The 13147-nt window shown below is 41.3% G+C and overlaps 1 pseudogene; it reads right to left on the minus strand.

Moving 5' to 3' along the window:
- Positions 1-6943: 6943 nt before the first annotated feature.
- Positions 6944-11827, minus strand: LOC116036162 (annotated as a pseudogene).
- Between the last annotated feature and the right edge of the window lie 1320 nt (positions 11828-13147).

Genomic DNA, 13147 nt, shown 5'->3' on the forward strand with positions numbered 1-13147 from the left:
TAGATTTAATACTTCATTGCTATGGAAATAAGCCTGTTGTTCAAATGAACCTGATTCTGCCCTCGGGCGCATGAGTAAATAAATAAATTAAATATGTGGCAGCCTATAACCAGTTATAGTTTTAGTGTTAATAGCACTATTAAGAGGTGCGGATTAATTCAGGTAGCACTGTGTGTAGACATATTTTATTATGTGTATTATGAGGTGGTCCGCGGAAATTTTTGATTACAAATAGTGGTCCACACGCACAAAAAGACTAAACCTACAAAACAAATGCCTGTTTAATCTTTGAGGTTTTAGGAAAATCATGGTTGGCGATGAAAAAAAAAAATTGAAATTGTTTTTCAAAATGATAAGCTGTATACAGCTTTGCTATTATCGGTATTTTTAGCCCAATAACCGCTGTTTTAATCAACATTTCTTCACCAGATCTTATCATGGTTTATGTTATGTATGTATTTCCTTTAATGTTATTATTTCGGTCTTATTGCCAGGGAAGCTGGATTGCTTTGTTTATTGATGTTTTTAAAACTATAATGCTACATCTATCAACATTTATTCAGACCTTATCATGGTATTCATTTTTTTTATTTAAATATTATTATTTCGGTCATATTACCGAGGAAATATTATAACAGAACACTACGATATGCACCGAGCTGGGCACATGCGAAGGCCATATCCCACAATGCAATGCGGGCATTCATATCAGAGACTTAGACAGTGATCAGCGGGACTTTAACGCCAGTATCGCTTCAATGTACACATTTAATCAGTGGTTTTGTCACCAGCAATAACACCTTGCTCAGTTTTGTCCCAGTAAGTTAAGAACCGTAATAATGTAAAAATCAGTGGAATACTCCGGAAGTGACGTAGTAACACTGCTCTTCGTCTGGGAAAGAATGTTGCACGTTGTACGTGACAATTTATACAATACAAATACCTATAATTGTACTGTTGTGAAAAACAAAACAAACTATTTACAAAGAGATGCATTTTTTATTTTATTTTCCATGCATCGTTATTTAAAAACGCAATTTTCTAATTTTGCGGTTGATGAATGTTAACAGCAAAGACTAAAGGAAAAAAAAAAAGATGAGCATATTTATGTATGGGACTTAGTTTGATTTAATATCACACTGCATTATTAGTTGTTTTAAATAAATGACTTTTTTGAAATATCAATTTATGGTAGGCCTAACATATTAATTATTATATTCAAAAAATGATCCTCATATCAATCACCGTGGTTACAGGTTGTAGCCATCCTAACCTTTGTAGCTTTTACTGAGACTACCTTTTCAAAATTAAGAAGGGACTAGTTTTAGGAAATTAAAAGGATAAGCAGATTGTTGCCGAGGTTTTTGTTAACAGAGTAAGATGTATATAGCTTTGTTTGGGTATGTGTACATATACAACATGTGTTTTGGCATTTTTGGCACACTTCTACCTCAGCCTACTGCACACAGACACAAGTACTTTTGCATATTCTGCTGAAATAGAGACCTGTGGTTTCTACACTAGATGCTTATCTGACAGTGCTATAGCTAAATTTAAGGAAGCTATTCCAACAGCACTTAACTCAATGTCATGCCTTAATATAACAGAGGACTGTTATGTTAACTCTAGTCCCTCCCAACTTGATAACTTTGTAGACGCTGCTACGGCCTGCCTACGGACTACTTTAGACTCGGGTGCTCCTCTCAAAAAGAAGATGATGAAGGAAAGAAAACTAGCACCTTGGTATAACTCCCAAACTCGCAAATTAAAACAAATCTCACGAAAACTTGAAAGTAAATGGCGTTCCACCAAACTGGAAGAATCTCGTGTGGATTGGCAAGATAGTCTAAAAAATTATAGGAGGGCCCTCAGAAATGCCAGATCAGACTATTACTCAACACTAATAGAAGAAAATAAGAACAACCCAAGGTTTCTTTTCAGCACTGTAGCCAGGCTGACAGATAGTCACAGCTCTATTGAGCCATCTATTCCTATAGCTCTGAGCAGTGATGACTTCATGACCTTTTTTAATGATAAAATTATAACAATTAGAGAAAAAATTCATCACCTTCTGCCCACAGCTTCCAACGACTCACCATTGGGCGCAGGAGGGCTAGAGAGAACGATAAGACCTGATACTTATTTAGACGGCTTTTATCCTTTAGACCTCCAACAATTAATGTTAAGGGTCTCTTCAGCTAAGCCAACTACCTGTCTCTTAGACCCCATTCCAACGAAGCTACTTAAAGAAGCACTACCCGTGGTCAACACCACATTACTAGATACGATCAATATGTCCTTATTAACGGGTCACGTACCGCAGTCTTTTAAAGTAGCTGTGATAAAACCTATTCTGAAAAAACCCACCCTCGACCCTGAGGTCTTAGCCAACTATAGACCTATATCTAACCTCCCGTTTCTCTCCAAAATCCTTGAGAAGGTAGTCGCTAATCAATTGTGTGACTTTCTGCATAGAAATAGTCTATTTGAAGACTTTCAGTCAGGATTTAGAATGCATCATAGCACAGAGACGGCACTGGTGAAAATCACTAACGACCTTCTAACTGCTGCTGACAAAGGACTTGTCTCCGTACTTGTCTTATTAGATCTTAGTGCTGCATTCGACACTATTGACCATACCATCCTCTTACAGAGACTGGAACATTTAGTTGGCATTAAAGGAATCGCACTAAGCTGGTTTAAGTCCTATTTTTCTGAGCGATCCCAATTTGTTAATATTAACGATAAACCATCCAAATACGCTAAAGTTAGCCATGGCGTTCCTCAAGGCTCAGTGCTTGGACCAATTCTATTCTCTTTATATATGCTTCCTCTAGGCAATATTATTAGGAAACACTCAATTAACTTTCACTATTACGCAGACGACACCCAATTATATCTGTCAATCAAGCCAGACGAAAGCGGTCAGTTAGCTAAACTTCAAGCGTGCATTAAAGATATAAAATCCTGGATGACCCACAATTTTCTGATGTTGAACTCAAACAAAACGGAAGTTATTGTGCTGGGACCCAAGCACCACCGAACTTCATTATCTAAATATATAGCTACCCTAGATGGTATTGCCCTGGCCTCCAGCACTACTGTCAGAAATCTAGGAGTCATTTTTGACCAGGATCTATCCTTTAACGCCCACTTAAAACAAACCTCAAGAACAGCCTTTTTCCATCTTCGTAACATTGCCAAAATCAGGAACATCCTGTCTCAAAACGATGCTGAAAAACTAGTCCATGCATTCGTAACTTCCCGGCTGGACTACTGTAATTCTTTACTATCAGGCTGCTCAAATAAGTCCCTCAAGACCCTCCAGCTGATCCAGAATGCTGCAGCACGTGTTCTGACAAGAACTAACAAAAGAGATCACATTTCTCCTGTATTAGCTTCTCTGCATTGGCTTCCTGTAAAATCCAGGATTGAATTTAAAATCCTTCTCCTGACCTACAAAGCACTAAATGGTCAAGCACCATCATACATAGAAGAGCTTTTAGTACCTTATTGTCCCACTAGAGCACTGCGCTCCCAGAACTCAGAGCTACTTGTGGTTCCTAGAGTCTCTAAAAGTAGAATCGGAGCCAGAGCCTTCAGCTACCAGGCTCCTCTCCTGTGGAACCAGCTCCCAACTTGGGTTCGGGGGGCTGACACCGTCGCCACATTTAAGAATAAACTGAAAACCATCATCTTTGATAAAGCTTATAGTTAGGGAGTGAGGAGTTGCAGCATAGTAGAGTAGAGTAGAGGGAGGCAGGAAGTACAAGCCCGTTCCGGCAGGGGAGAGTACGAGCCCGGTCCAGGGCCCCTCTCTTTAGCCTGCCTCTCTTAGTTATGCTATTATAACTCTAGACTGCTGTGGGAAGCTCCTTCCAAGGACACAATGAGCCGCTCCCTCTTCTCTCTTTTCACTTGTCTCCTTTTGTGTGCATCTTAGTCCCAGAAATGCCTGTTACTAACCTAGCTCTGGGGAGTTTTCTCCCCGGAGTCCCTTTGCTTCTTCTTCACCCAGAACATCGCCTTGGAATTGGGTGGCACCTACACCGGGGTCCTGGGTGCAGCTGACGCTATGGACTTACTACACCCTGCTACGCTCTGCGTTTCCCCGCAGTGTCCGACTGCGTCCTGCCGCGTCCAACCGCGTCCACCCAGGCTGCTGTGCCACACTACACCCCGTAACGCCCTGCTGTGCCCTACTATGACATGAACTACTATGACTACCATTGTGATCACTGCTTCACTATCTTTATTATGACTATTATTGCCACCATTCACCACTCCCCCAACTGGTGCCGTCAGACACCGCCTACCAAGAGTCTGGGTCTGTCCGAGGTTTCTTCCTAACAAAAAAAGGGAGTTTTTCCTTGCCACTGTCGCAATAGCTACTTCTAATGCTTGCTCTTGAGGCAACCACTGTAATAGTTGGGGCTTCGTAAAGTACAGAGTTTGGTCTAGACCTACTCTATCTGTAAAGTGTCTCGAGATATCTCTTGTTATGATTTGATACTATAAATAAAATTGAATTGAATTGAATTGGTACCATGCCAACAATCTCATTCAACCATTTCACAAACTGAGGAAATGGTCGTGACATGGGTCAGAGGGTATCAGAGGTCATAAATGATGAACCAATCAATCGACTCTGCTCCTATAGGCACCTTGGAGTTTATATTGACAACAGCTTTGGCTGGAAGGCCCATGTTGAACTCTAACCCTAACCCTAACACCAGATACTGACTTGTTTTCGGACCCCCCCAATACATACATACATAGAACCTCAAAATCCTATTGACACCTCTTTCTTCTGCAAATCTCACAATTTGAAACCTGCCTTCCTTCACAGACCCCGGCCTGCTGTGAGGTAGATGGAGCTCCGTCACGGCTAGCAGCCCACGGCACTCCACTCCACTCCGCAAAGTCACCGTTTTTTGGGTTAATGGACTACCAAACGCCGCTGCCCTGACAGAGCTCCAGGGCCTGCAGCTCCCCTCTTCCTGCTAAATGGCCGGTGTGTGTGAGTGAGAACGCGGTCAGCGAGCTTGTTACGTCCGCAATCTCTTACCACAGGTTCCAGTTAATCTTATAATGTGTGTAATTATAATGTGTTGAGTTATTTAAACAAACGATCGGGGAAATAAACGCCTCTTGTCCGCGAGTCTCATTGATAGAGCCTGCGGCTGGATGGAGCTCTATCAGTGAGAGCTAGCTAGCCTACTTTTAGAATTCCTCTGAAATTCACAAAAATGCATTAAATTGAAATCGGACACAATTATTAGTTTTATAAGACCTTGGGGTAGATGTTATATAAGTGGCGTGACGAAATTCAAACTGTAAATATACTCTAATTACGCCGAAAATGAAGCTAACTAGCTGCGATCTGTACACATAGGATTGAAGGGACAGTAGCAGTTAACGAAACCCCTAATGTTCACAAAAATGCATTAAATTGAAATCGGACACCATTGTTAACTTTATAAGACCTTGGGGTAGATGTTATATAAGTGGCGTGATGAAATTCAAACTGTAAATATAGCTACTCTAGTTATGCCGGCAGCTGGCAGCCAGCCAGCTCCTGGAATACTCGGAATACTCTGAATACTCGGGTAAGCCCCGAGTATTCCAGCAGTCCAGTACCCAGGGACACGGTGACTTTCACTGGGTATGGAGGTTGCCGCTTTCTCGTCAGACTGTGTGGAGCTCCTAGCTAAAGTCCAACACGTCTTACCAAATTTGCAATTAGCCATCAATTTTCGTAAAACGGCCCATATTTGAGCTTTATATAGTTGATTTCTCGCTTAAAAAAGTCTCAGAAGTGAATTTAATAACGAAATAGCCCGACAAACAATGTACAACTTTGCAGTGTCTGAAATATGAGACTTGCTGTCTCGTCTCCAATGTGTTTCTATGTGGTTCGCTCAAACCAATCAGCGCGCAGCTCATCTAAATATTCATCAGCATACCATATTTGGAAGAAAAGCTCTTGTTCCAAATAGAGCCATATTCACAGGGTAGTTAAGGGCCTAATAAAATAGCATTCGGGCAATTTTCAGCCCAACCAATGTTACATACCCTATTAGGAGACCTTAAGGAACAGTGTAAAATACCCTATATAATCATTCTATCACCCCTTTTAGAGTGGCCTTTTATTGTGGCCAGATCGTTGAGTTCAGCTCATGAAAAATGGGGGCAAAAACAAAAGTGTTGCGTTTATAATTTTGTTCAGTGTAGATGGATAGATATTTGAAATTAAATTAAAATATTTTGAGATAGTTTGTTCAGCAGTTCTATGGCTGAAGCAACAAAACTTCTGCCAAAGCGAGTCCTTCCACACCTCAGAGTCCTGTATCTGTGGCCCGATGGCAGTAGTGTAGATGGCAGTAGTGTAAAGTGTGGATATAGAAGGTGATTGGTATCATTGACAATGGTGAGGGCAAGGTGTATGATGGCTCTATCGTTTAGGTCTGAGATATTGGGTGTAGGGGAGCTGATCATTTTGGAGGTGACGTGTGTGATCTTGGAGAGTTTGTTTGTTAGTGAGTTATCTGCTTAGCACTTCTCTCACTCTGGATTTGTAGCCGTCGTTGTGAGTCACGTTAAGCATTCTGTTGAGTTGCCTCAAAAATGTCATTTTTATTAGTTATTTGATGCCATAACATCAGGGAGAACGGTCACAATTGACAGTTGGGATTGACTCACAATTGATTTGAAGGGTGTATGGAAAGGACTTGAATTCCGTGGCTCCACTACCCGATCACTACTGCGCATGCTCCAAAATTACAAGATGGCCACCCTGTATCCGGAATATTTCACTTTTGTACAGTGGGAGGAAGTGGAGACACATCATACATCATTTCTTTCTATTTTTTTTTTTACAGTCTATGTTATTTACTAGTCTATATTATGCTTAAAAAACCTGATACTACTACACACAATAATGCTAACAGTTTGTGCTAATCATTGGCTCCAATGTCTCAGTCTGGTAGTTGTTTCTATTTAAATTCTCATTCTCTTTCTGTTCTGTGTCACCATCTGTTGGAGTCAGTGGTTGTGGTGAGTGCTGGACTTTCACTTTGAACACATCCCACTTCTCAGGAAGCAGGCCTTTGTTGAAGAGCACAGAAGCAAGGTAGGAGAAAAACAAGATGGCAGCAACGGCAGACAGCATGGAGATGGTCTTAACTGGAGACTACTGGACATAAACACCGTCCTCAAGAGTGCATCCTGGGAAGTGAATGACTGGTGTTAATCCTAGTGATGGGTCTCCACTGAGAAGTCTTAACACAGTTCCCACCAGGAAACCCATCACAGCCCCGTAACCGTTGGAGATGTTGAAGAAGAGGACGCAGACAAGATGAGGGAAGATTATGACGTAGACCACTTCACCACTAATGAACCAGAACAATAAGATGCTGTTTTCCAGGTTGGTCAATGATGTACCAACTAAGCCCACTACCAAGACAGAAGCACGGATCACCCACTGAGTCTCTCTGTCTGATGCCTGTAGAAAAAAAGTAGAGAGGAAGAAAAACAGCTAAACAGCAGTTAATTTAGACTGTCCTGCTTTAAAGAACTCTCTCACTGCTTCTTTATCTCTCCTATCTTTCTCCTTCATGCCACTTTATTCCATTTATACTCTCCTGTACTCCATTCCCTTCATTTTGTGGCTCAGGAGGTGGAGAACAAATGAATTGTTCACCTGAGGCCTCAGGATGTTCTTGTATATGTTGGAGGTGAAGACAGAAGCTGCAGAAAGCAAAACAGAGTCAGCCGATGACATCACGGCGGCAGCCACACATCCAATACCGATGATGGAGATGAAGGACGGGGTGAGGTGCTGCAGGGTCAGGGGCAGAACTAGAGCTGATTCCCCTCGTTCATATGGAGATGGAGAACCATAGGAAGTCAGGTTCCAGTCTGATGCATGGACACACAAGAAGGAAACACTGAAAAATAGTCACATTATCTGTTTGAGGGATTCTGAGATGAGCCTACTGTATATACTAAGGAGTGAACTAAGTACTGTGTGATAAGATATAAGGAGCACAGTGGGACCAGTTGATTTTTTAACCAAGATACCATTCAATTTACCTTCATGCAGTTGGTTCATTTTAATGGTACAGGCACTCATATAGCCCTTGAGCATTTGGCCTCCAGTCTGGAACATGGGATCTAAGGATATCCTGCTCCTGAAGACTTTGTTATTTTGATCCAACATGAAAAATTCATAGACAGTTTATTACGTTTTCGTTTTAAAACGCAAAACTTTTGCTACTTTTTTACGTCCAGCGTCCATACTACTACCTCTTAAAAGGAGACATTTGAAAACGCTGCCGACCCCATTTTAGTTTCATAACTGCTGGATTGTGTTTAAGTCTGGACAGGCAGAAAAACAATGATGCAGACACCCATGTTCGCTCCCTGATTGTGTCTTATTAGTCACGGCTACTACTACCTACATGAGCAGGATGCAAGCTATTATTCAAGCAATCTGTGACAGTTCCAATGTCCTGTGGGTTTATTGGGTGAACAAATAATGGTTCATGAAGCTTAATTTGGACATCACTACTAAAAGGTTTGTCAGGACAGAAATTGATTTTATTTTAAAATGCCATTAAACAATCGTATTGGTGTGGATGTAGTCTTAATTTTGACACAAACTTTATTTCTTTTTCTTGAAGATATTAGTTTTCACAGCTTACCCCAGTGTGTAGAATCTGTTAATACCTGTGGATGCAGCGACTGCCCCAATCAGTACAGAAGGTATCCCAAATACAGGGAAGATGACAGCAGAGACAAAGCAAGTGACCTTGGCTGTGGATGTTGAAGACGCCGACAAAGTCCTCTGGTGGAAGCCCTGATATCCCACACTCCCTAGTGCCTGAAAAGTAAAACAGTTAGTTGGTAAAATTAAACACTTGTGTTGCAACCTCGACATTCTCAGACATACTGTTTTAGATAATAGCCTTGGCCTACAACCTGTCAGATTCTTAAGTTAAAATGAAAAACAAACTATTTAAATATGGATGTTATCCTCTTTCTAAAGATATATATCAAGACTGGAGCTAATTGCATTCCATTTCATATCAGCCATATTATTGCTTCCTTACAAAGAATAAGAAATCATCAATCATTATCCAGGTCTTTTCCAGCCCTGGTGCACCAATCCAGGGAGCGTGTAAGGTGTTGTTCATCAGAGTCTGGCTAATGTCCAAGGAGTAAGGGTTCATCAAAACAAAGGGAACACAGATCCACTGCAGAGACAAATAGAAATGGAGAGATTTAAACACACACTTTTCTACTTACTACTAGCACACTGTTTTGCTGACACAGACGAAATTTAGGGAATGGGGGCCACTTTGGTGTCAAGAAACCACAACATTAGAATGCTGTTCTTCAGGTTGGTGACTGATGTACCAACCAAGACCACTACCACCAAAGCAACACTTTTCACTTGAAAAATGTTATCGAGACACTCACCAATATTACAATACCCCTTTGCAACACTGCAACATTTAGTAAGATACATATAAGTCATTTGAAACCAGGCCGTCCTCACCCAGAAAACTGTATAGGTCGAAAGTGCAAGTAATATTGTGTGAGCAAACGAGACAGTAAGGGCTCCTGCACACTGGCTGCGTGGCGTGAGCGTGGCGTTTCTGTTGCGTGGCGGCTGCGTGGCGTTTTACTATGTCATTTCACACCAGAAACGTGTCTGACGTGGCGCTGCTGCTGCTAGCCTTGTCTATACACATGTATGTTTCCATTACATTACATTACATGTCATTTAGCTGACGCTTTTATCCAAAGTGACTTACAATTAAGTGCTTTCAACTGTAAAGGTTCAAACTCCAGACAACAAGTAATAAGTGCAAATACATTAGCTTTAAATAAGCAAAGCTACAAAGAGACATATGAAAGTGCAGGTTCAAGAATTTTTATTTATTGTAGTCGGAAGAGATGTGTTTTTAGCCTTCGGTGGAAGATGTGTAGGCTTTCGGCCATTCTGATGTCGATGGGGAGCTCGTTCCACCATTTAGGAGCCAGGACAGTGAACAGTCAGGATTTTGTTGAGTGATTAGTTCTCCCTCGCTGTGAGGGGGCAGCACGCAGGTTGGCTGATGCAGAACGAAGTGGGCGGGTTGGGGTATATGGTTTGACCATGTTCTGGATGTAAGCGGGTGCTGATCCGTTCGTGGCCCTGTATGTAAGTACTAGTGTCTTGAAGCGGAAGCGGGCCGCAATTGGTAACCAGTGAAGAGAGCGGAGGAGAGGTGTAGTGTGAGAGAACTTGGGGAGGTTGAAGACAAGCCGAGCTGCTGCGTTCTGAATGAGCTGCAGGGGTTGGATGGCACATGCAGGCAGGCCAATCAGGAGGGAGTTGCAGTAGTCTAGACGTGAGATGACTAGAGCCTGAACCAGAACCTGAGCCGCCCTCTGCGTTAGAAGGGGACGTATCCTTCTGATGTTATGCAGCATGTATCTACACGATCGGGTGGTTGCAGCAATGTTAGTAGTGAAGGAGAGTTGGTCGTCAAGTGTCACACCCAGGTTTCTAGCAGTCTTGGTGGGGACTACTATAGAGTTGTCAATTGTTATAGTCAGGTCTTGGGTAGGAGAGCCCTTCCCTGGAAGGAAAAGGAGCTCAGTCTTGTCGAGGTTGAGTTTCAGATGGTGTGTGGACATCCAAGAAGAGATGTCAGTCAGACAGGCCGAGATACGTGCTGCTACCTGAGTTTCAGACTCAGGAAAGGAGAGAATTAGTTGGGTGTCATCTGCGTAGCTGTGATAAGAAAAGCCGTGCGACTGAATGACAGACCCAAGAGAGTTGGTGTACAGAGTTGGTGTACAGTTTCCCATTGATAAAATGAAATAGTAGCGTGTTCTTCAACTTTATTTTGTCAATATTTTTGTGTTTGTACATTTGTTTGCACATATTTCGATATATATATATATATATATATATATATATATATATATTTTTATATTTCAATTCACTTCCCTGAGATAATAAAGTCCATGTTATTGTTTTATCAGAATCCAATTGAAATACAATTTAAAAATGAGTTCAACAGATTTTATATCTGCATTTGTGTCAAAACCTAGAGATCACAATGTCATTTATTAAATGTATTTGTGTCAAAATGACATATAAACATCTTTTCATATTCTATTTTGCCTGGAAATGCTTCCAACATGCTTGCATGTCGCGTGAAAAATAGGCGTCGGTCCTATTTCTAGCATGCACGCATTTCGGCACGGCTCAAGCCACACCTGAGACGTGTGTGTCACGCAGGCAGTGTGTAAGCTCTAACCTGTTAACATGGGAGCCGAAATAAAAATGGACACGCCACGCAGCTGACACTTTTTTGCTGTCCAGGCTTTCTAAAATTAATCTGAATATGCCAAAGAAAACAGATTTGGGCTGGCAGTCTAAACAAGGTATTTTTGAATCACTGAGGTGACCTTTGATACGTTGTTTGAACCTGAGATGCTCAATCTGAACTTCAGTAAAATAAACTGGGACAATCTGAACAAGATGAACTTTGTCTGAAGGTTGTCTAGAGTAAACTTACAAACAAATGTCTTTGAGGTTTGAGGAAAATCAGGGTTGGCAATGGAGAAAAAAAATAACTGAAATTGTTCTTCAAAATGATGAATGGTGCTTTAAATTTAAAGGAAAAAGTATTATTGCAGCCGAGAGTAAGATGAGTCAAAGGGTCAAAAGGTTGATTTTGATGCTGATCCCCAACATCAATAAAACAAGTGTAAGTGGAGAGATTCTTCACATCCTGATCCAAAAACATTCTATACCCTCGCTCATGTCTCAATCTTAAAAATGCACAAAACCAACGAACTTGGTTAAACTCGTCTGAATGTTTTAAGTATAACAACACACATCATCTACCAGTAAGAAGAGGCTCAGTCCCTATATTTTCTAACTTTTCACACTGACTTGGAGTCATTTTATTTAAACCATGGGCCATTGAGGCTCTGTGCCAAATTTGGCCTAAATCAGCCATTAGGTAGCGCTGTTTACATTTTTTGGGCATTTTGGGCCTTTATTTCTATAGGACAGCTTAGACTAGACAGGGCAGAGAGAGGAGGGAATGACATGCAGCAAAGGGCCGCAGGTTGCAGTCGAACCTGTGGCTGCTGCGACGAGGAGTAAACCTCTATATATGGGTGCGTGCTCTACCAGGTGAGCTACCCAGGTGCCCCTGTTTTAATTTTTTATAATAATTAGCTAAATCGCGATGTATGCGAAACCTACTTTTTGTAACTCCTCCTACGGCGTGAGTCCGAACTGCACAAAATATTGCATGTATACACGGTGGACCCTTATGACAAAAAGTTATCAAAAGAATTTTGATAGTTAAAAGAAATGCGCAAGTTATAGAGGACCAACTTCCTGAAGGTGGCAGTCAAAACAGGAAGTGTTGCATATTTTGGCAACAGTTATTCTGAATTATAAGAAACTTGGCGCAGTTGTTCCCCATGCTCCGCTGAGGATGTGTTTAAAATGTAACCCTCCTGTTGTCCTCGGGTCAAATTTGACCCATTTTCAAAAAGTTTCTACATCAGAAATGTGGGTTTCTTTCAACCAAATTGTCGAAGAAAATAACGTGGATGCTTCCATACGATGCTCTTCACAAGTAAAATAAATGAGCAGTTCGCTACTTTCAGTGAATTTGGGTGTTTTATTAAATTGTATAGCATTTGAAAAAAAAATGACAAAACGCTGAAAAAAGTGTCAAAGTCCGGAAAAAGCTTTAGAAACGCAGCGAAAAACAGAAGAAAACATCAATAAAGCGGCGAAAAAAATCTACAAAAACATTGTAAAAAGTGACAAAAAACTTGGAAAAAAACTCCGACAAAAATACCGGGAAAAGTGACAAATGACGAACAACTAAAATTTTGACCCAGAAGAACAAAAAGTTGCATGGTCGACAGGAAGACAACACAAGGGTTAAAATAAATCCCCCAAGGATCCCGCCAGTACCCCCAACGTGCCGGGAGGGGCGAGGGCACGTTCATCGCTGCTTGCAGCTTTGATTAAATGTATTTTGGCACTGGAGTCAATCCACAGACTGTTGATCCAATGGGACTGTGAAGACAGCGTGCCAGTTGTTTTCATTAGTTA

Source organism: Sander lucioperca, chromosome 15 (genome assembly GCF_008315115.2).
Source record: "Sander lucioperca isolate FBNREF2018 chromosome 15, SLUC_FBN_1.2, whole genome shotgun sequence".
NCBI classification, from domain to species: domain Eukaryota; kingdom Metazoa; phylum Chordata; class Actinopteri; order Perciformes; family Percidae; genus Sander; species Sander lucioperca.